The sequence below is a fragment of the Amblyomma mixtum genome, chromosome 7 (genome assembly GCF_055824585.1).
Source record: "Amblyomma mixtum isolate Tamu chromosome 7, ASM5582458v1, whole genome shotgun sequence".
Taxonomy (NCBI): Eukaryota; Metazoa; Arthropoda; class Arachnida; order Ixodida; family Ixodidae; genus Amblyomma; species Amblyomma mixtum.
Window position 1 is genome coordinate 132,487,700 of NC_143018.1, and position 24,544 is coordinate 132,512,243.

General features: G+C 49.3%; 1 long non-coding RNA gene and 1 pseudogene across 1 annotated transcript; one reads left to right on the forward strand and one right to left on the reverse strand.

The window, feature by feature from the left end:
• Window positions 1–1,041: 1,041 nt before the first annotated feature.
• On the forward strand, window positions 1,042–2,966 carry LOC149337624 (uncharacterized). The gene is made up of 3 exons (XR_016284644.1): window positions 1,042–1,426; window positions 2,578–2,739; window positions 2,924–2,966. It is a non-coding gene; the product is annotated as an uncharacterized LOC149337624 (long non-coding RNA).
• A 2,260-nt stretch (window positions 2,967–5,226) lies between these two features.
• On the reverse strand, window positions 5,227–6,107 carry LOC149337625 (uncharacterized; annotated as a pseudogene).
• Between the last annotated feature and the right edge of the window lie 18,437 nt (window positions 6,108–24,544).

Here is a 24,544-nt window from a genome sequence, read left to right on the forward strand (position 1 = left end):
TTTTAAAATCCATCACCTCCGACGGAGCAGGGATGCTGCGCCAGTATCGACATCACTGTCGGAGAGAGCAGGCTTTGCGAGGGCGTGTCATGCGGCGGGGGGAAGGGGGGGGATATGGTAAACAGATAAGATGGAATCAAACTGGCGGTGGCACTTACAGAACAGCTTCAGTAGCCCCTGCATTGGACCACTACGCCACCGCAGCAGCTGCACATCGTGCGTGTTTAACTGCCATTCTCACGTGCCAGTCTGCACTGCACGTGCCTCTGTGATTTGGATGTCGCCGTATTCATCAACTTCAATCCGTGCGCAATGAGCACAGAACACACCGCTATCGCATTGCCCACTTAGGTTGCTTTAAGCGGCAACATAATTTTTCTTTATCACCATTACGCTCCGTTTCGAAGTGTTCAATGCGATTGTATTAGCTATCTCTACAGTTCTTACTTCTCCACAACGCCGTGCAGATTTGGATTGGTATCCGCATAGGATAAGGGACGTTGGAAGTCTACGGGGGGAGGGGCAGGGGTGAAAAAAAAAGCATCGCGATTTATATGCCATGAAGACAGGTATCGGTAGCACCTTCTCAGCCGCTCCGGTTTCCCCTTTGAATCTCGTGCAAAAATGCATCGTTTGATTATGTTCTTTACCATCATCAATGATACCAAAAAAGAATTTCACGCAAATATGCAGTATTACAGAACACGACAAAGCAATTGCACTCCCTCAGTGCAGAACCAGTGCGTACGAGATGTTCTTTCCAAGTACGATAGCGTATTAGAATTGGTTACTCGCGATGTTGCCTTCTATCATCGCCCGAAGCATTTTATTGCGAAAGCAATACTACGCCAGGTCTAACCACTCGTCCAGTGGTCTGTGGACCCCCCTGCTCCTCGAGGGGCCGCCGCCGCGCCTAACAGATGGTGTGACATCAGCCTCTCCGTTGCTGTAGCGACGCGTGACGTCAGCTTGCTCTCTCCTTTGACGTTGCACGCGCGGCACTGCCACGTAACGTTGGCCAAAGCGGGTCCCTCTATAGGGACCCACACCTCAAGTTTGTCGCAGCGCCAATGCGCACTTGCGGCCGGATTGGGAACTGCTGGTGAGCAGCGCCGCCGGCGCAGCGCATTCAGCAAGCTGCGTTTCGATGCCTACGCGTGCTGCTCGCGCTGTTTTTGCGCTCGCCGGTGTCTCGCAGCAGGCGTTCAACGAGGAGTTGTGGCACATTTCTCAGTATGGCGGGAGCGACCGCGCGTCGGGCGCGGCGGTCGAAGAGTGGCGAAAGGTATTGTTGAGTTGTCGGCTGCCACAACAGTTCTATAAACACCAAAGGCAGAGAACCGCCTGTGAAGTTCCATCGATTCCCGGGAAAGTGGTACGAGCAAAAGAGGCGGCAAGCCTGGATTACTGCCGTCCGCAGAGTCAAGTAAGTCTTATTTTACTTTCTACTATGGCGGATGTTTTGCTTTTTAACGCCTGGCGATTCTGCATAGGGTTCCAATGTGTGCTAGCCGACTGAGGTGACTAGTTTTCATTGTAATTTAGTAAGGAGTATTTTGCTAACCTACCTCGCGCTGATGAATCCAGTATTTGTTTTTGTTTTGGCCAAGAGTTTTGGCAATAGAAGTGCATTATATGCTGACGCTTGCGAGACACAATTACTAATGTTGTGCTCCACATCGCTGGGGCTGCGTTGGCGTGGTGTAGTACGGGCGCCATGAAGCTGGCGAGGCTGCTCTGCTCTCGTCGTCGGTTCGTCGTTCTCGCTGTGTCGGCCGTGGGCACGCAGTAGTGGAGACAATCTCGAGAGACGGCTAGACCCCGTGTTCTCAGGTCGTGGCGCAGGTTGCCTTGTTTTGTTCGACTGTCTCGTACGCTGGCTGTGAGTACGGCTCTGCCGCGCTCCCCTCGCCGGCTTCCTACTTTCAAACGTGGTTTTCTTGGGGTTCGGTGTGCTCGCCGCCTCTCGTTCGCCAGCCGCTGGCCACTGTTTTTGTCTCCGCGGCCGCGGGACGCTGTCTTTATCGCCTCTCTCCGTTTCCGCTGCGCTTCTGTTTAATTCTGTTTAATGACCGCGCCACTTCGGCCCCGCCGGCAGCTTCAAGCTTTTCGCGGCGACACAACAGGATGACATGGTGATTAGCTTACAGTAAATGTGCTTGACCAGAATCTTGTCGCTGTGTATGCGCACGACCATTCCACTTTCGGGCTCGTTTCCTCCCAGCAGCATTTCGTCGCTGTATCTATATTAGATTAAAAAGATCACAGTAGTAATAACATTAAAATTATTACTTATGAATATTTCACCTTTGAATGGTTTATTTATGCTAGAAAGGATGACTACGAGCCTAGCAGAATGAGTTGAAATAGTTCACCTCGGTTGCATGCTTTGGGAACCACTGTTTCAGATCCACATATATACGTATTTTCCTCATTTAAAAAATTGTTCGACAATAGCGCCCAGGAGTAGATTTCAGTCCATCTTTGGGAGAACTACATGATTTGAACAGATATGCTGCTTGGTACTGAATGTTGCATGCTTGATTTTAACGGTGTTTCTCTTGATCCTTGGCGCAGCCCTGATGGAACTCCATGGATACCTACAAAATCATCACGAATTTGCAGCACTCATTTTGTGGACAACTGCAAAAGTGATATGAGTGAGCATCCGTCGTACATTCCAACTATTTTTCCACCACTGTACATGAAGAAAGCGCCTGACCGAGAAAGAACGCAAAGGTAAGACTGCCACTGAAACTGGGAATAGAATTAGCAGCCACTTTTAGTAACGTGTGAGGCTATGGTCTATGCACACTGTCAGAAGCGGTAATTCATTGCACTGCATGGAAGATACGTGCTTGCTACAGCTTAACATCGCTGTTACATTTTGACATTTCGCTTTTGCCATTTTTGTTCAATGCAGGTGTCAGCGGCGCTTGATGCAGGCAGCTTCATCTAGTCTACAGATTATACAAATGCAACAATTGGCACCATCAACCACAGAGGCAGTGTCAGCAGCACCAGTACTAAAAGCTTCAGTGAGTGCAGACAGGACCGAAGACGAGCTCGAGCACCAAATGGACTGGAGTGACAAATCTGAAGATGGTGGGATACCGCCAAGTGACAAGGATGATCTGCAACACTCATGCAACACTCCATACAATTCAAGTTTCCCCATTACTTTTATTGTCACCATACAAAAATCTGTCTTTGTTATAGCATGTGGGTTTCAGTGACAAGACATTCCAAACAAAATTGGAAGCCATGCATGCACTTTGTCCTTGTCATTTACCGCAGCAGCTGCATGCCTGTAATTGCAGTCAAGATTGAAATAAACTTGTCTGCATGATGCTCTCATCAGAAAACATGGTTTTACTGGTTTCTGCAAAGGCTAATTTTCTTAAATAGGCTCCTTGAGGCATGAAGACTGTTTTTGTCGCAGAATAGTACCAGCATTGATGAAAATAGCAGTACAGGTGAAGAAAAGTAAACAGGAACGTCGAAATTCGGGCTTCTTGGTTCATGCTTTGAAGCAATAGCGCAAAGAGTGTGTGCCTCCTCGTTTCATGGTCCCTTGTCTTTTTGCGTTACAGTTTTGAGATAATAGCCAATTAATTTCTGATAATCCATTTTTTTAACTATCAGAGGCACCTTGCTGGAATTGGAAATTTTTGGCCAATGGTTTATAGTAGCCATATGAATCTTCAGAATTTCGAAAGTGCAATTCTCCTCAGCGCTATGGCCAAACAAATTTTGGCTGCATCTTGCCAAAATACACTCTTTTGAAAAACATGAAGGCAAAGCAACTCCTTCAGTGCACGTAACTAGTTGAAAGCTGAATTTTATTGAGCCACAGCGCGAGGATAATCGTGCTATCGAAACTTTAAAACCCAGTGAGGCTCATATTAACGACTGGCTACTAATGATTAATTGCAACTAGGTGTCTTGTTCTCGTGATGAGTTAATTATCAAATGTAGTTATTCGGCAAACTAGTTAGCTTCACTGACCTGTTTTCTGATGCGCACAGACTCTGGTATTGTGCCGCAGAAGTCTTCTTCATACCTCAAGAAGCCTATATTTTTAAAAAACAACTTCATCTTCCCTTCATGTGTCCATTACAGTATTTGCAAGTGACCAGATTCACTAGACTAGACTAGATTCACTAGGCAAGTGACTAGATCAGACTCGTAGCAACAAAATTCCAAACATTAAAATACTTCCTCAATGGTACACTTCTATTATTTCAACTGTAATGTTTGAGGTCATTTCGCCTGAAGTAACACTCTCACGGCTGACGAAGCCCTCAGTACAGATGAATGCTCAGGGCACAAGATAGGAATCATTTTTACTGCGATATACCACACTGCTGTGACCCATTATTTTGCAAAATTTAACACAATGTATTCTCACTTTGGAGCACACAGTGCAATGTACGGGCTTAAAGGTAATCTAACAGTGGAATCCAGTGATCACAGACGAAGGATTTTAGCACATATTATCAAAAATTGGAGAAAGGTGAAAACAAAATCGGAGTAAGAAGCTAAAACAATGTTGGAATAAAGAACTTGAAGTAAAAGCGCTCCAGCTTTGGGATAAGCTCCCAAAGGAAAAGCTCATCGCGAAGTACACTTACTATCACTGACTGCTTGGGTGAATACACATACAGGAGTGATCTCTGTAAATTTAGTACATACAATGATACTTGTACCTGTGTGTAGTACTGATGTGTTTTCTTGAGTGTGATTACGTTGTCAGTGAATGTGTGATAGGGGAGATGGCACATCCTCAGTTCATAGTCCACAAATGGACAGTCCTTAAATTTGTAAGTGCACTTTATCTCGATGAGCACTGTTTCGTCCCCAATCCTGACCAGTCCGTCAGGGCTACAACAGAGCCAAGGCTGCTGCGGCAGCACCACCAATCCTGTCTGCAAAATCCAACATGGTTATTAGTATTTCTAAAAAAATTTACAATACTCATATTGTTTAATAAAAGAGGAGGGCATGGATTGCAAAACAAAGCAGCTACACACCTGGACAATACGTGCTTCAAGTTTCTGTTCCAAGCTCTGTCGCGCTGCGCTTTCTGTCTTGATGCCTGTCAAATAGTAACGCATGATAGTTAAGTACTGAAAATGTAGTACACACATGAACTCCAATAAGCGAACAAATCATGACTGGCAATAGGCTACCATACTTGAACATCATTTCCAATTTACCGGGTTATCATGGATTTAGGAAACCAACCATAGCGCATTGCAGGACTTGTGTAGGAGGTCACTTTTGAAAGTTGGTGAGCAGCCTTGAGAAGACCCTCATCACATTTTTTTTTGTCATGACTGCGTGAGCTTTAGCAGCGCTGATCCTGAGCCTCCGTTCCACATGCCACCTAGATAACAAAAGAGAAATACGTAATGTTGACGGTCTGATATTCACGCTTTGTGCAATTTCTCTGTGAAAATCCACTATACCTCGCACAGTTCGCCTGGCCCTGGGTAAGAATAGGCAGGTCGGCAAAACTCCCATGTACCAGTATTTTTTGCTTGTATTTTTCTTTTTGATCCAAACTGAGGTCAGATAAGAAGTCCTGCGGTCTCGTCTTCTCATCGTCTATAACTTCAAGGTGATGGTAGACTGGCCTCGTCAGCATCGGCGCCAACAGGTCTTCCAGGAGCTCTCTTTCGACAGCTTCCGAAGCTCTCTCAATAATGCCATCCAGGACTTCTTTGCAGATCAATTCGTCTGTGTGTTGGGTCGTAAGCTCTAGCGCTTCTTGTAGTGGACACACAATCTCTGGATACTTGAGCAGCACAGTACGTGTGGCAGGCTTCACATCTACGTACCTGGCTTTCTGACCTGTTTAATAATGCGAGGAAGATGAAATGATGTCACACTTTGTGTCTGCAAACTAAAAGTGTTCGGAACACACCATTGGCAGAATGCACTAGCCTTATTGGAGGACTAACTATATGAAAGTCTATTTGACAAAATACGTATGACCAGCCACAGAAATGTCGTTAGAAGAAAATGAGGAACTTTTTGAAACGGGCTGGCTAAGCAAACTTACTAGACAACAAGTCCATCAAGTCGTCTGATGAAGGCCTCATGTTCTTGCTGCTTGGTTTGCCCCATTTTTTAGGCTGGCTTGTGCATGACTGCTCTTCATAAGAATTGATGAAAAAGCACACAGCAGCAGCGTGCTTACAGTGCCCCTTGATACCAGCCTTGCAAGTGCACTTGGCACGGGAAATTGTAAGCTGGCGTTTTAGAGGGCATGACCATGCAAGCTGCAAAAAAAAAATTGCGGAGGGCACTTGAGACTACTTAATTCTCTGAGTGCGGAAGGATTTGTCTCATTGTGGGCTACTATATATATTTAGCTATATTTGTTTACTAGTTCGCAACTAATGACATTTTAAAGGCCTCAGCTTCTAGACCTTTCCACTAAAGGTCTTTATGTTAAGTAACCCTAGGTAAAATTCCTTAGGTCACTCATTTAGCATGAAAGCCTTTGTGTCAAAGGCATTTACGCTGAAATTCTTAATCTAAGGCCCAAGCCTTCAGAGTGAATGCATTTGGCCCCACGGCCTTCATCCTAAAGGCATTTCACCTAAAGCTCTTCAACCGAAAGGCCTCCCTTTTTCATCGGAAAAGCTTTTGAACTCTTACTTCACGTGCCACTGTATCTAAGAAATGTCATCGATAGGAAAGGCCTCGACATAAAGAAGCAAGGCTAGAACTGACAAGGGAATGGAAACTGGTGGACATTGCACAAAAATTGTTCTGGATGGTCATGCGCAATGATCATTTGTACATCGAAGTTCGGCACTGATGCCCCTCACGAACACATTTATTTATTTTAGGTATTTAACAGTGCTCTTAAACCACATTTGTTTACTTCGTTTGTTCGCGTGCAACGACCGAGACACACATCCAAACTAAGCGCACCAAATGGTTGCGGTCGCCGTACATACAAAGCTGAACGTACTCTTGCTAAACTTCTCACGCTGAAAGGTAAAAAGATTTACCTCAAATTCCACGTCGTAAACGATGTTGTCAGTCACCTGTGACACACACTTCGCCTTTACGAGTACACTGTTCTCCTCAACAATTTGCTCAACGCAGTGCACATGGGCCACCAGCAGCTCTCCCTTTTTTATGTTCGCACTGCGAAAAAACCACTCACTGTCAACTATTTTCTTGAAACCACATCTAAGTGTGTACATCGTTGCACACTCGACGCACTACGGTGTTCAAGAGCGAGCGAAAGAGCGCGAGTATCAAGCGCGCGTGCGAAAAAGGCCGCTTTCACAGAGGCGCGAAAGGCCAGGCGAACAAAGCAGGAGCGCGAGCGCGCGAAAGAGATTTCGCCGACAACGGCATCCAAGCGCGAGCCCGCGCGCGCGAGAATCAAATTTCTCTCAACAACGGCATCTGCGCGCGAGCGGCGCGTGCGGAGGAGGACGAGCGCGCGCGCGCAAAGCTTTTTTTTTTCCGCGCGTCGACACGCAAGCGAGCAGGAGCGCTGGTCGTCCTGCCCGCCCAGTTACGAGGAGTTGCTCAGAGAGGGCGCTTTTCACTGGCGTCCGCGGCGCCCTCTGGCCGAGGTTGTGTCCCCTGCTCGACCACCGTAAAGCCCCTAAATGCCCTAAATAAACAAAGTAGCGACATCTCCTCCCTCCTCCTCCTATGCCGGCGCTCCTTCTCTCGGCTTCTCCCGGGCGCCGACGGTGGCGGCACCTAGGCCGGGAGCAGCTAGCAGACGCTTCCAACCGCCGCCTTTTGGCGCCCGGCAGACCGCGCGCCCAATTGAACTTTGTGTTGCGTTTTGTGACTTGGCTTCGGTCAAAATGACATCATGAAATGAGAGATTGAAAAATCAGTTACTGTAATAACTGCCCAGACCAACGTTGGATTGCTTTATAGAAACTTCTTGTTCTTCAATCGCTTTGACTGCGGAGCACACGTTGGAAATGGCGCGCGCGAGCGAGTTCGCGGCACTAGAGTGACTACCATCGCTCGACGAGTGGCTTTCTCGTCGCTCGCGCTTTGGCGCGCAGCGATGATTTTTGTTGCATTTTCTGCCCCCGATTCGGCCGCATTGAGATTGTGGCGTGGGAGATACAAGGCACGAAAAAAAATATAGAGCGGGACCGTTCATAACAGAAATAAGAATACACAAGTGTTAACACGTCACCACTCCGCATTAAAAGCCATGAGGAGCTTTTCCAATGTCCAACTTTGGAAATGGTCTAGATCATTGCGCGCGTCCTTGCGTTAGTGATTCATTTGACACCACCTATCCACGTTACATAGCTCCACGCAGCGTGATTTTCGCAAGAATCCGCGGCAGCGACGATGGCCTAAACCCAAAATGGCTGAAACTATGTTTTACAGAGGTCCTTGCTTGCATTCTCAAGTATTATTTACGCAGATATCGAGTATTCAAGCGACAGGTGCCTTAATGTGCCTAGGCACAGTAACGCCCGATTTCGGTTTAGAACCCTGCTTGAAAAATACGTTGAGCAATGCGCGCAACATGAAAGCTAGACCTTAATCGCAAGCAGCATGAGCAGCAGGAGCTTCAACAGCAAGTACCACACCTTTGGTGTCGAGTTGGCGAGCGAAGGAGTGCAACTGTAACAAAACAAATATGTCTAGCGATGCGTTCAACATGAAAGCTAAACCTGCACCGCGAGCAGCATGCGCAGAGTAGGCTCAAACCGCGAGTACCACCCCTTTAGTATCGAGTTCGTGAGCCCAGGAGTCCAGCTGCGGCAACACAAATACGGCAAGCCATGCGCGCAACATCAAGCCTAGACCTGCATAGCGAGCAACGTAAACGGCGGGGCTCAAATAACATGCGAACGAGCCCCACTGAAACCAAGCCGACACGCCGCGCAATGCGAGCAACATTAAACCTGCACTTCAGCACGGCTTTCGTACCCGCTAGCGAGCGAGTCTATATTTAAAATCATGCCAAACGGCATTTAGTGCGAAGAAAGACTGCAGCCGCTGGCGCTTCACACAAAATCATCCGAAAAAACACGACTGACAACTGAAAAACGACCACTTATCTCACAAAGACGCGAATCCACAACATTATCGAAGTTTGCCCGGCCGATCCTGTGCAGCCAAACCTTTCGGCGAGCCGCATTGCTTTTTCCGGAAGGAATTACAAAAAATCTTTTGCCACTGCCTCCTCGGTTGTTGCATCCATACGCGCAACAAAAGCTCGGCATCGCCACAACACGTAGACGCCGTCAAAGATGAAAAAAACGCTTCCCGCCAAAACTGTTGCACAGAAAGAAAACGAAGCGCGACTCACAGCCCCGGCAATGGCGCCGGCGTCTGTTGCGGAGGCAAAAAGCGCGCGCTAACACGTGACTACGGCGCCTCGGCCAATGGGAGGCTCGATTCGCCGGCGGCGCGCCAGGAGAGGAGGAGTGTCGGAAAGTTCAAAGCTTTTCGCTACTTTTGTACATTGAGGGGCTTTAGACCACCGACGTCTTCGGCGCGCTCTGACGGTGCTGGCGTCGAAACAGAACATGTGCCTATGCTACGCCGGGCGCGTCGAAGCCGCCAACCCAGAATGCACCGCGCGCGTCGTCTGCGGAGCGCGTAGCCGCTTCTCGGAGGCAGCAGGCCGGACGAATGGATTTCTGCGCATGCGCGCCGCTTGTCGCTCGTCGCAGTCTCGCGTCGACGCGGTTGGAGTATGGGGGGGGAGCGAATGTCTGCTCGGCGCAGTGTCGCCAACGTGACGTGTCCGATCACAACCGCCGCGCTTGCGCGCGCCGAGGACATAAGAGCATAACGGAGCCATCACGCCGCAGCGATCGCCAGTTGCGCATGCGCAGTAGCGGCGCATAGCTAGCGTGCCGGGGTCGCTGCCGCGCGCTCTCCAACGCCTCTCTCTCTCTCCTCGTTGATTTCGCAATCCTCCAGGTTTAACCAGAGCTAAACCACTGCCAATTTTCATCTGCAGTGAGATAAAACCAGTAAGTTTTATGTACTGGGTTTTTATTCTTGGTGAGTAAGTTTTTGATGATTTCTGCCCTCATGCAAGTACGGCGCTTTTTTATTTTTGTTTGTGAGCTGCCTTGTAGCGCAGAAGTTTTACTGTATGCCTATTTCCTTTCTTTTCTTGTTGTTTGCTATCTGTTACAGACCGCACATTTTCTACATGTCATATACCCACTCTTGCCCTGGCTACCAAAAGTCGGCGGGCGGTAATCAATAAAAAAAAAAACGGAAGAAAATAAATCACACTGCACTGATTTGTGACTCGCGGTTACCACATGATGGCGTCACAGTAAAAACTTGAGAGAGTGGGGGCGTGGTGTTCAGAAAAACAGTACGGGGCGCAACGGAAAACCACAGAACTTTTTTAACACTTTCGAAGGTGTCTAGCTGCTACACTAGCTGATTAGGGAGGCATGTGTAGCACGCAACATAGCGTCCACGTTGTGCTGAATGACCAAGCAGACCTTTAACGGCGACCCAGTGTGTTTTTTTGGTTTTAGTGCCTAATGTGTTTAGTGCTCGGGTCGCGTTATAGCTCTGTTTTGAGCGGCAGTATCTATAACAGGTAATATGAAATAAATCGCCTGGTCGAACACAGTGTTTTTTTCCGTCTACCTGTTCATATGCCCGTCGTTTAAGCTCTGCTTTATGAAAGAGTACCAGCTGTTCCTACCCAGTTTACGTCTGCAAAACTAGGTGTGGCCTAACACGCGCCCTGCAGGGTTGCTTCTGATTCCTTGCCCTTGGTATGGCTTAGTAGTCAAAAAGTGAACTTTCTCACTCTCACAACTTGGCTATGCACTTTGCTGGCAGCCAACTCAAGCCATTCTACCTCGACCTGCAGCGCTCACTTTACCTTGAACGACGTAGTAGCACTGGGACGCCGACGACGCAACTCCCGGGAGACCGAAAGTGAGTGCATTTGTTTTCTTGCACATCGCTCGGTTGCTGTTTTTTGTGCGGGTGTCGCGGAAAGCCGCACGCTTTCCTACCTACCCCATACTAGCAGCCCGCGTTCTGTATCCATCCAGGCAGTCTTCATCAAATATCACATTTTATGCCCTGAATATTCTCGAGGAGTCCGCTGCGGGAATAGAAGTGCAAATTTCCTAATATATGCAATCTTTCGCCCAAAGAATTGGTGCATCAGCTGTCACTCAGCGATCCATTTCGAGAGATGAAAAGTTGGCGTATATTTTTAGCTGCGGCGGTTCAAATTCTAGAGCGCGAAGTACATCGATTATATAGTGAAGTATTGTAATGGTTGTAGTTTCATAACCATGGTACGGGGTTTTATAACTTTGTGACGGAAGCACGACGATATTTATCCCGAATTGAATTATGGGTTTAACGTCCCAAGGCGACTCGGGCTATGAGAACGCCGTAGTGAAGGGCGCCGGAAATTTCCATCAACTGAGGTTCTTTAACGTGCACTGACATAGCACAAAAGCGGTCTCCAGAATTTCAGCTCCACCGAAATTCGACCGCTGCGGTCGGGATCGATCTCGCGTCTTTCGGGTCAGCAGCCGAGCGCCATAACCACTGAACCACCGCGGCGGCTTTTACCTCGAATTATCCAAATTATTTGCTACTGCTTCAACGTATTGCGTGATAGTAGCCCTAGCATTTGGACCTTGCCTTGGAAGTTCATTTGCGAGCTTTAAATTTAGCACGGCTGAGAACAGCGGTTGGTTGTCTTCTTGTACGACTCTAAAATGTCCTAGCTGCTATCGCTTCCGCAGGTCTGTTAACTACTGTAGCGATCATGTTTGTCTAGAGTGGTCGTGAGTGCTGGCAAATAGCCACTTTAGCTCCGAACTTCGCGTGCGACGTATTGCAACAGTCATGTGGTTCGAGTTCGCTTGGTCAAATACGTAATGAGAGTGGATGCTATAGCATTCTCGGCGGACCGAATTACAGGGTGCGTGATGTGCGGGTCCCAAGGGCAGAGTTTGCAAGATTCTTCACCGAGGACAACGCATGACGAAAATGCATTCCACTGCGAGGACTCCGCACACGATGTTGTGCCGGAAAGTGACGCGAGGCAAGTCTAAAAGGACGCGAACCCGAAAAACTGGCTGTGGCTTAGCTCTGTTATGCCAGGATATACGTAGCGTGAACTGAGAGCGAGGCGTCCACCTGTCGGTGGACACCTGAACCAGAGAGAAACCGCATAACTGCCCTCTTGGAACAGTGGACAGCACAACCGTGCTTTAAGCTAAGTGGCGGTAGTGACAGGTGTGCGCTGCATGCGTTGGCATTGACAATGTGGGGCCAGAAACGCGGCGCTGAAGCCATAGGCCGTCCGCGTTCATTGTGTTGATTGGCGTTGCTGTTGACAACGTTTTACACACCGGCCATTTTAAGGAAAGTTCGCATAATGGCTCCCTGGTTCAGTGGAAGCCTAAATCGTGCTTATAGGTACGTGGGGTGGTGAGAGAGATATGGGCTGCAGGCACTGAGAAGGTTGCGCCAGAAACGCGGCGCTGAAGCCATAGGCCGTCCGCGTTCATTGTGTTGATTGGCGTTGCTGTTGACAACGTTTTACACACCGGCCATTTTAAGGAAAGTTCGCATAATGGCTCCCTGGTTCAGTGGAAGCCTAAATCGTGCTTATAGGTACGTGTGGTGGTGAGAGAGATATGGGCTGCAGGCACTGAGAAGGTTGCGCCAGAAACGCGGCGCTGAAGCCATAGGCCGTCCGCGTTCATTGTGTTGATTGGCGTTGCTGTTGACAACGTTTTACACACCGGCTATTTTAAGGAAAGTTCGCATAATGGCTCCCTGATTCAGTGGAAGCCTAAATCGTGCTTATAGGTACGTGGGGTGGTGAGAGAGATATGGGCTGCAGGCACTGAGAAGGTTGCGCCAGAAACGCGGCGCTGAAGCCATTGGCCGTCGGCGTTCATTATGTTCATTGGCGTTGGCGTTGTCAACGTTTTACTCTCCGATAATTTTAAAGGAAGGCGAGCGAGCGCGCGCCTTCCTTTGAAAAATGATTTTGAGGAAACGAAATGACACATGTTGAGACGCGGGCTCTCAGTTGCCGTCGGGACGCGGGTCCGCTGTCGCCGACCAGCCGGAGCAATGAAGAGACGAGGGGGTTAAGGAGCAGCGTGAAAAAAAAAGGTATATGTATTTACATATTTACAAGTAGCGAGAAGCACGATACATGGCACGATGTATCTCGACAGGAAAAAGACAGACACAGGAGACGGGAGCCCTTAAATAGAGTCGGCACAGACTCCCGCCCCTTTTCGTCCAATCAGGAGCGTCCTGTTGGCTGATTGGCCGGCAAGGCTTGAACGCCAACCCGGGTAGCGTTCCCGTAGCTGTCCGGCCCGAACGCACAACGCGCTCCACGATGACGACGCGCAGGCTCGGAGAGACGCCGGCTTGGACGCCGTCCTTGGGGAGCGTCTCTGTAGCTCACCGGCCGAACGCGCAACACTGGGAGCGTTCCGGTGTTAGAAATTCACGTTCACAACAGCTCGCCCCCGCCCGGAAAATCGTGCACGAAGGGAAGAGGTCCGCAGCCACTTCGCGAAGTGCCGAGGTCGGGGCTTAGTCTTTGTCCGCCGGCCGTCATCGGCTCGCCAACCGGTCTCTTCAGGTCTGGAAGGGAGGTGGTCTGGACCGAACACAACAACAGCCAGCAAATGCCCTTCCATCTCCTCAGAGATCTGTCTATACTACCAATACATTCGCTGACAGGCGACAGGTTCAATCGCGAGTGCACTGTCGCATCACAGACTTCGCGAGTAGAAAAAAAGAAGACTACAAAACAGAAAAAAAAATTAACAGCCCGTCCAAATCCCTTCTATTCCTTTCCCTTTTCAGAAGCATCGGCTTAAGCCATCTGCGTTGGCGTTTGCCTTTCCTTTTTTGTACTGAACCTCGAAGCTGAATTGCTGCAGAGCAAGGCTCCAGCGCAGGAGGCGACCATTTTTGCCCGACATGCGTTCTAGCCAGGTTAGAGGACAGTGGTCCGATTGTACGATGAACTTCGTACCAGACACGTAGCAGGCAAGTTTTTGTATCGCCCACACCATTCACGCGCATTCCTTTTCAGAAGCGCTGTATGCTTCTTCCCTGGCAGTGAGCTTCCTGCTTACATAAAGGATTGGATGTTCGTTCCCTTGATCATCGGTCTGGCAAAGCACAGCACCCATTCCCCTGTTGCTCGCGTCACACTGGATTATGAACTGTTTTGTATAATCCGGGGACTTTAACACGGAATCCTTCTTGAGGGCTTCCTTTAGAGTGAGAAAGGACTAAACCTCAAACTGACAATGTACAGAAGTATAAATGCGAGATCCAATCAGTTTGAAAACCATGCTTAGATTCAAGGAAGGTACTCGCTTCTATTCTTCAGTCGCGCCCTGCTCGGTCGCTAACCGACAGTAGCTTTAGCAGGCGGTACACGACAAAAACCGAAGTTCTTAAGTGGGCGCTGACCCCTGCGAGCTCCAGACGCCGAGCAACAATGATTCGTTCCGCCCACGGCCGCGCGTCTCCAACGCCTGAGCAGCACATGAAAAGTTGAACGCGAGAGGGAGAGGACGATCGAATATGAAAAAAAGGCCTGGGTGCGTTCCTTTCTCAGTTCCTGAACACCCTTCCTTTCCTTTTTTTTCCAGGCGCGCGTTCTGTTGCATTCTTTCAAGTGGTAGCAGTGCGCGCTTCTCTGTGGCCCACTGCGGGTATCACTCCTCGTGCAAAAACTTCTGCAGTGTCGCCACATTGGGGCAGGTGGCTTTCGCTTTCTTTGAACCCGTCTAGTCAGTTTGGCCTGCGTGCGGTGCCTATCGCATCTGGAGTGCCGTGGGGAAAGTCTTGCACGATTACAATGTTGACGTGCCTTCACCCTTATGACGTTTTTGGCCCGTCCTTTGTCCTTTCTCTGTGGACTACCCCTTGGCTTGGCTCTCCTTGCACGCAGCCGCTTTCCGGAAACTGCCCTAGCTGTTCTTTCTTGCACACCTCCCTTTCTCCTGGTGCCTTCACCCTTCACATCTGCTTTTTGACTCAGCGCCGAGCCGTCTTTCCCATCTGAATTTGAACTATCGGCTCGCGCTTTCGAAGAGTCACTGCACGTCGTAGCCACAAATTGTTCCGACTGCACTTTACTTTCCGCTGAGTCTAGCAGCCTGCTCTCCTGAGGATTGCTATCCGACCCCATGAAACTAAGTACCTGGCCCGCAACTCTATCTGAACCACTCCCTTTGGGTAACGTTGCGTTCTGGCCTGGCGCTTCAGCGACGCACTCAGGTGACTCACAGTCACTCTGATTACAGCAAAGCGCCTCCAATAATTGGCTAGTGTTGCTCACCAGCCGCATCGAAGGAGCGTCTCCTTTGAATCCTTCACTGCGCTGGCCTGTGAGCTCACTACTCTCTTCCTGAGAGATAACTGACTCACTTATAAAAGCAACATCTACTTCTGGGCTTAAACCTTCCCTGCCGTTACTTCCCTGAGCAACGGTTGTGTCCCCAGCTGACCAAGCGGGGTTCCTAGGCTGGTCGCTGACACACAGATGGGAGCGCTGCCCCCTTTTATCACTTCGGACTTTAGCGTCCGCCTCTCCTTTGGACGGTCGTCCCCTTTTACTGCTCCGGCATTCTTAAAAACTGGCTTCGCGCCTGTTTCGTCTGCTCTATGCCTAGCGGGGTACATTTGCTTGTACTTGTTGCTTGTACCACGACTTTCAAGCAACACGCGGCGTGACGCATACTCTTCCGCGAGTTCAGCAGCCTTCTCAACAGTGTTTATCTCGGCCCTGTCGAGAATCCACCAACGCATTCGATCCGGAATTGTGTCATAAAACTGCTCTAGACACATGCATTCCATGATCTTCCCTGCGTCCCCGTGAACGCCTGCGCTCTTTAACCACTCCACTAAGTTTGTTTTCAAGTTATAACCAAACTCGAGGTAAGACTCTTCTTTACACTTAGTGGCTCTTCTGAAACGCTGGCGAAAAGCCTCGGCAGACAGGCGGTACTTCTTTAGGAGGCTTGCCTTCACGGTCTCATAGTCCTCCGATTCTTCCGCACTCAGTCTCCCGATCGCGTCCGCTACCTTACACGGCAACAGGCTCGATAGTTGCTGTGGCCACCCATCTTTCCCGAGATTGTTTTTTTGGCATGTCCTTTCAAAGTTCACCAAAAAAATACCCATGTCCTCGCCTAGCTGGAAGGGTTGCATGAAATCTTTAATTTTGATTGTTTCCCTTCCTCCTGGGCTGGAGGATGGTGGCTGAGCGGCGCCGGCTTCGGCTCTCTTCGACTCCGCGTCCAGTTTCTTTAGGTCAATTTCCTGCTGTCGGCGTGCTAACTCGAGCTCCTTCTCTCGAAGCTGAAGCTCTCGATAGCGTTGCTTCTGTTCTAGCTCGCGCTGTTCCTTCTCAGCTGCTTCCCTTTCCTTCTCAGCCGCTTCCCTTTCCTTCTCAGCCGCTTCCCTTTCCTTCTCAGCCGCTTCCCGTTTTTCTTCAGCTGCTTTCCTTTCCTTAATCAATTCCCATGTCTCGATAAGCTCTTCATCGCCCGCACCGCAAGATATTATTGCCTCTATGATTTGCGGTTTCCGCACGGCCTTCCCAAGTTCAACCCCTAATTCTTTGCTGATCAAAATTAGATCCGGCTTTTGCAAAGATTTCAGGTCCATGATGCGCTCAGACACTCGACCGGTCCCCTATCTCTTCTTAGCAATGCGTACAACAATCAGTACTCACAGCACTGCCAAAGAAAGCCTGCCAGCATTGACGCTAAATTCAAAAGCCTGGCAAAATACCTCAGGTAAGAAAGGTCGGACACTCACAGAGCCACGATCATGGGGTCCACCAACGTGGGAGCTCTTGCAACTGCGAACGCTGCTAGGCGATGCGAAGAGCTGACTTCGATCCCAGCGCTGCCATCCAGTTGTTGAGACGCGGGCTCTCTGTTGCCGTCGGGACGCGGGTCCGCTGTCGCCGACCAGCCGGAGCAATGAAGAGACGAGGGGGTTAAGGAGCAGCGTGAAAAAAAAAGGTATATGTATTTACATATTTACAAGTAGCGAGAAGCACGATACATGGCACGATGTATCTCGACAGGAAAAAGACAGACACAGGAGACGGGAGCCCTTAAATAGAGTCGGCACAGACTCCCGCCCCTTTTCGTCCAATCAGGAGCGTCCTGTTGGCTGATTGGCCGGCAAGGCTTGAACGCCAACCCGGGTAGCGTTCCCGTAGCTGTCCGGCCCGAACGCACAACGCGCTCCACGATGACGACGCGCAGGCTCGGAGAGACGCCGGCTTGTAGGCCGTCCTTGGGGAGCGTCTCTGTAGCTCACCGGCCGAACGCGCAACACTGGGAGCGTTCCGGTGTTAGAAATTCACGTTCACAACACACAGTAACTGCCTAACATATCTCGAAGGACACCCGAACCGCGCCGTAAGGGAAGCGATAAATGAGAGAGTGATAGAACAAAGAAAGAAAGAAAGGTGCCGTAGTGGAAGTCTCCAGAATGATGTCGACCACCGAGAGATCTTTAACGCGCACTGACTTTGCGAAGCACAGGGACGCCCATCGCATTTCACCTCCATCGAAACGCGGCCGCCGCGGTCGGGTTCGAATCTGGGTACTATTACGAGTCGTGGTAGCAGCATCCCACCGCTGCCACCAGTTGTTGCGAGTCGTGTTAGCAGCATCCCACCGCTGCCACCATTTGTTACGGCTCAGGTAGCACGGTCGGGTCGGGTCGGAGAGGGGATGAGGGAGGTCGGAGACGAGGTTACGGGAAAGACAAGAAAAAGAACTTTATACAGGTAAATTTACATTATATACAAACAGCAACTGAGAGAACGTCTCAGCAAGAGAGTCTCGAAAACAAGGAGCTTGATGACGAGAAGCTACATGACGATGAGCTGGATCGTCAGGAGCTACTCGGCCGTACAAGGAGCCGAGTTTTATAGCGTTTCCTTTCCCTGGGCTCCCTAGATGGGGGCCGGGCCTGCCGAGGAAGGAGTGTCCAGAAAAGTTCACGGTGGCACCCCTCACACTCTCTCTCATTAGGGAACACGCCCCCGTCACGTGTTGAGATGGAGAGGATGCCGTCTACGTCGCGCAGACTCAGGAATGTCGAAGAGCGGCGTTCCCGCGCTTTTCAAGTGGTCGCACGTGCAGGGTCCAGGCTACGTACAAGTCCACGCGGTGTAGGTGAACGCTCGCTGCTGTTAGCATCTTGCTGGAAGACGGATGCTGCTGTCAAACTTGATGACTGGACTCAGCTGGCCCCCAGGCCCCTCGGAATGTCATGTACTGCCGGCCTTGGCAGCTAACTTCGTTCTGTAGAAGAGGGTGCACTGCAGAGCTGCACTGGCTAGTTGCGGGGTGGATTACTGACGCCGCTTCCGTGGCTAATTCAGGCGTTAACCCCGCTCGTGCCCTTCGTGACTCGTCACCGTTCCGCTGCAACCGCGGCGATTTTTCCTCACGACGAAGGCGGAATGTAACAGTACTCCGGCTCATAAGACGAGCGCTTAACCACTGAGCAAACACGAAAGGCCCCAAATCCAAACTGCTCGAAGGCGCCTTATTACGCAATACGGACGTGGTTTTGCTCGAGTGGTGCTGAACGGAAGTAGATACTTGCCCTGCGACCTTTGCAATCCTGCGGCTGTGTTCCCAGGACCTTATCGTGGGCATAGGCTTCCTGACTGAACATTAAAAAATCGCCGACCTTAGATCCATGCGCATCTCCCTTTCGACGGAATATAAAAGTATTCGCTGGAGGCCCTGAAAATAACATTGCCCAAATGTGTTCGATAAAGCAGGTAGCTTCTGACTCTGGTCAACCGTCGTGATGCCCGCGGCTGCTAAGGTTGCAGAGAAATGCATTAAATGCATTGTAGAGGGAAACATACATTTGCTCCTGGGCCGAGGAATTGGCTTTGCAAGTGGCGTCGCACGTCTCGGAAGTTGCTACGCTGAGGCTCTGGCGAAAAACATGGCCATTAATCCCCACATTTCAGCAAGAACATGCACGATAATGGCGTTCTTAGATGCACATGCCGAGGAAAGCAAAAGATGTGCCCTCCTGGAGCTTTAATCAACAACCGCAGTAGCCCATTCACTATACAACATTCTCATGATTGAAGAGACCTCCTATCGGCGTATATAGGATGCCTTCATTCACGATAAAAGCCTCAACAGACACCATGGAGTCACAAAACGCCTTATCATAACTGACGAATACACGAGCGACCTCTCTCTCAAAGTCCATAGCAAGTGACAGAACGAGAACGTTAAGCTATGAGATATGAGGTCAATAAAATGTGGGACGGCGTCATCAAGCGGTTTAAGCGCCCATTGGTTTCATGCCTTCTTCTGGTGTAGAAGAAAGATGGCACTATCTGGTACTGCGTGGATGACAGTAGCCTGAAGAACATACCTAAGAAAGATTTTCCCTCACTCCCCTGTATCCACGACACCCAGGTATGACCGCAACTCGAAGTACTTCTCATCGCTGGTTCTCAAGGTCACGCGATACGGCGTGTTTGAGTCCAGGATAATGTGATTTAAACTTTGCTGCGGAACTGCATTCTTCCTGCGGATCACGGGCAAGGGGCCTGCAGTTCTTTGGTGGCAGAGCTGTATTGTTTATTTAGACGACGCTATATTCATCGCGAGCAATTTAGACGAACGCCTATGGAGGCTAAAGCAAGTGATAGACGCAGTCATGTTTTATTGACTTAAACTGCAGCCAGAAAGGAACCGCTTCACCTACCAAAACTTGTTCCTCGTTGCCAGCAAGGACAAAAATGGGATCCGGGCAACGAACGACAGTCGCTATTTTATATTTCCAGAATCCAACCGACAAGAAAGGCTTTTGGAGATATGTTTGGGCTGCACCCCTACCCATGCACGCCGGTTCGTAACGGGTCATTGTCGCATTGCCGTCGCTTTTGACGCACGTGAGAAAAGCAGACGTTGAGTTTCAGCGGCAAACATCGCAAATCGTTGGGTTCACTGAACTTCAATCCCTTTTGCAAGCACCACCAGTCCTCGCCCACTTTAATGGGCGCTTGTGTGTCCTTGTTCTTCGTCGTGTGTCCTGCTGTTTTGCGCTCATATTTATATGTTATGAATCACCAACTAGCCCGCACTCTTATCCTACTTAATGAAGATATTTATCTGCTTCAGGGTGAAATTGTATGTGCAACATGCAACGAGATTTTTCGCCCGCACAGCCGAGTTTTTCGATCAGCATAGTGAAGTCAAAATACCTAGTCTTTAACACTTAAGACTGCTTGACGCTTACAGAACGGGCCTGGTTAGGAAAAATTCCCGAGGTGCTCGTAAATCTTCTTAGGTGCAGTAATCTTACTGCTGCCAGTCGTTTCTACCACATCTGAAGACGTAGGTCTCGATGCTAGAGCGTGTACTGAGCACGCCAAAATAGTAATTATTCTACAATTAATTGATCCGTTCCATTTTATTACCGACGGATGTGTGAAGTAATTCACTAGTTGAACAACTATATAATACCATTAATACCAACCACCTCTGCCACATTGAAGAGCTTTGTATTAACACTGGTTAATTTCACAGCAGACACCCTGAGCACATGTATGTTCAAGAATGTCGAACTACATATGGTACCCAAAATATTAAAAACACATTGCCACGCAGTTTAAACACACTCAACGCCGTTGACGTGAATGTTACTGAAATTTTGCGCAAGTCACTCTGAAACCGATGCAGGCTGTAAGCTGCATCGTTCCAGTAAGTATATTTTCTATCCGAGTAGTTAATTGTCTGCACTGTAGCCGGCTTCCACGCGTTGTACGGGTCGAAGCGCTCGTCAAGGTGCTCTTATCCTCGTTCTTATCCTCGGCCCTGCCCGAGTGGCGCTGGGAAATAATTCAATTCAGTTGCTTGAGATGTTGACTTGCTGCGTTTGCTGAATATCTTTGCCTCCGGTGTGTTCCTTTAGCATCATTCTTTACAAGATGTATTCCTCGATGCAACGAACAATCTGTTATGATAGAACCATTGCAAAAAAACGTAACGGAGTGAGTAAATCGAAAAAAAGGTGATTTTCCTAACGCCGCACATTCCATTACCATTATTTGCAGAGGTTTAGTGCTTTCCTGACTACCACGGCAGACGCTGTGTTCTGGGCTTAGTGGCGGACAACGACCATCGTGGGAGGGCGGTGAACCCTGCGAGAAGAGGCCCATGCATAGCTACTGTATTCACTGATGGAACAGAATTCAGTTGAGCGGGGCCCACATGTATTGAAAGGAGATGTGTTCAGCTGCCCCTTCTGCGCCTATGTTTCAGCGAACTTTGCCGATGTTACGAGACACATGCGCCTTGACAAAAGAGAACAGCCACTTAAATGCTGCGAGGATCCAGTTGTGTTTCCGAAGTGCGACAGTAACAGAGATAGGCGGTGCCACACAGGAGGACGACCGTATGAGTGTGTGATATGCCCTTTAACAACTGAAGATTCTACAACTTACGAAGACTCTACAACTGGCGAAAGCCCCTTCAATCGCGACACGTGTCCTTCTGCAGCTGCAGACTCAAGAAATATCACGCCAGGTAAAAAGTATGGACAGTGGCGTATGCTCCTTCAGTCGCGACACGTGTCCTTTTACTGCTGCGCACTCGACGAATGTCACTCGACACGATAGTATGGACACTGGTGAAATCCCCTTCAATCGCGACACGTGTCCTTTTACTGCTGCAGACTCGACAAATGTCACTCCGTAGGATAGTATGGACACTGGTGAAAGTCACTTCATTCGAGACGCATGTGGTTATACACCTGCGAAGTCTAAAAATGTTACCTCACACACTGGTATGCATACTGGCGAAAAACCGTTCAAGTGCGACAAGTGCCCTTTTGCGACTGAACACTCTGGAAACTTAACTAGACAAAAGCGTACGCACACTGGCGAAAAACCGTTCAAGTGCGACAAGTGCCCTTTCACATGTACACAATCTTAATACTTGACTGTTGTTGTGTTTCTACCCCCCCCCCCCCCCCCCTAACTCTCTTTGTGTGTTCCCGTCACACCTGTCTCCACTGAGGCCATGCCCAGATGCAGTGCGTGTTTCTGCGAAAGTGGTCTTTCTCCATGCACGCGCTCCCATGCAACCTCCTGACAGGAGGAACCGAACACGAGGGACGCATTCGACTCTTGGATTCCACGTACCACCACTTCTGCCTAACTGCCACGACGTGTTTTCCGGAGTTCCCCTTAAACGGCACCCAAGGCAGCAGTATTGACCATGCGACTTTGTGTGTATGCATCTGTCAGGGTGACATGTCTCGTCGCCTGCTACCACCTGCGGAGACGAGCGTCTGCCAAGCGTCTGCCATTCAACCGCGCCTCGCTCTTTTGTAAACCGCAGGGTGACGCCGCAGCAGGTGTTAGCCTTTGGGGCATTTCCTTGGAACAAAGATATGGAATCCACCTGTCCGGAAACGACTAGCCCGTCAACACACTCTTCTGGACACTTCCGAGTATCCATGGGCCTCAGCGGATGAAGCGAGGTGACGACGCTGCAGGTGTTCGCCCTTGGCGGTTCCTCGAAACAAGTTATGGAATCCACCTGGCCTGACGGGCCACTTCCGACTATTCAAGGGCCTCAGCCGAGGAAGACGACGAAGCGGTGAACGACCTTGGAGCACCCGGACGAAGTCTCTCCGATTGGTCGGGAAAAGGCGGGAAGATTTCGGGAGGGTCTATTTAAAGCGTTCGACAGGTCCATCGAAGAGCCATTCCCGGAGCGTCTCCCTGAGCGATTCCCTCAAAGTTTCCCTGAGACATCTCAGTTTTTACCTTGTTTGTCATTTTTGTAAATAATCATGTAAATATGTAAATGCAGTTTTTCCTTCACTTCCCCTACTCCCCGTCTCCGGCCCACGTTCCTTCCTCCTTCGGCACTGCGGCGGTGCTCCTGGACCCGATGCCTGGTGGAACACGCTACTAGCCCGGCAAAACATAACACTGTGCACAAGCGCACGCACACAAGTGAGAGGCCTTTCAAGTGTGTCATGTGCCCTTATGCAACGTCTCAGAAAGGCACTTTAAACCGCCATATGCTTACACATGCTAGCGCAAAGGTCTATCACTGCACCCTGTGCTCATTCCCGTGTTCAGATAAGGAGAGCCTCCGAGAGCACCTGTCCGGTCATGGGCAGTGAAATCTCCAGATAGACGAGCCGATGTCACGAATATGCTCTGCCACGGATGTACAATACTATGCGCCTTACTATATAAGCGCCCACGATTAACCATCACATGAGACACATCGTTCTTGAAATCTGTGGGATCCAATATTAACGACTTGGTTGCCGATGCAGGGAGGTAAATGCAAGGTTTCGCAGGTTTTACTCTTTATCCAGCTTTGCCCTCTGCTGTATTGTTTTGCTCATAAGTAACATTTTAGAATTGGACTCGGCACCACCGCTTAGACATTTGTTTGAAAAATCAGTGTATGCTGTATACTGTATTTGCATACTGAAGGAAGTATGTCGCAAAAATTGCAGAGGGCGCTCAGGTCTACTTTTCTGCTATGAATACGAAAGTATCTTTTAAGGCGGAAGCCTTTAAAGGGGCCAAGAAACACAATCTTAGTTAACTGTTTTGCCTGTTGATTGCATACAGTGAGTTATAATGGTGCTATTAGCGTCGGTAATACCGCGTATATTCCGTTTTTTAATATTTTAATGTCCTCCCAAAAACAACTTCATGGCTCTGATGGTGTCGCCACACAGTGGCGGGTTTTTAGCAGCGGATATGACATCACCTGGCGCAAGCTTGATGATCGGACAAACAGTAAATATACTGCAAATTGTGTGAATAAATAGAGACACATTTTGCCACCTGTCTGCGTTTTATATTAGATCAACAAAAACAACTTGTTTGTCTTAGATAAAAGCCCTGCAAAGCAAGTAAAATAAAAATACACCACCAGGGGCGCTCAGTCTCAGCAAGAACGAGTTACAGAGAGCAGGCAACCATGGAGTACAAACTTCCGCTCTTCCGCGACGTGCTCTGGCTGGCTGTTTTGATTGGTTGCGCCAGGTGCCGTCATTGGGAGAGCGAAATAGGAGTGGGAAGCCCCGCCAAAATCGAGTTGAGGGCAGCGTTTTGTTTGCTTGTATTTTCAAATTTCTTCACTGAATAACTCCCGTTCCTGTGCATGGATTCCTGTAATTCTTTTTAAGTCAGCATCTGTGTGACATAAAGAACCCACCTGAAGTATAGCCGATATTCCCCCAGGCAGTGTTTCGCAGCCCCTTTAATGCCCTATCGTTGTAAGCAGGAGTTGTCGGCAGAAATGTCACGATTTTTAGTTGGTCGAAATAGTCGTGACGTCACGGTGAGCGAATTTAAAACTGGGCCAGTTGTACTTTGCTAGTAATCATGCAAACAATTGCAGGAATCGTACAGTGTTGCTCCAAGTAAGTGGGACTGAGTATAGTTACTTGCTTAATTAACCAATTAGCCTAGTTAACC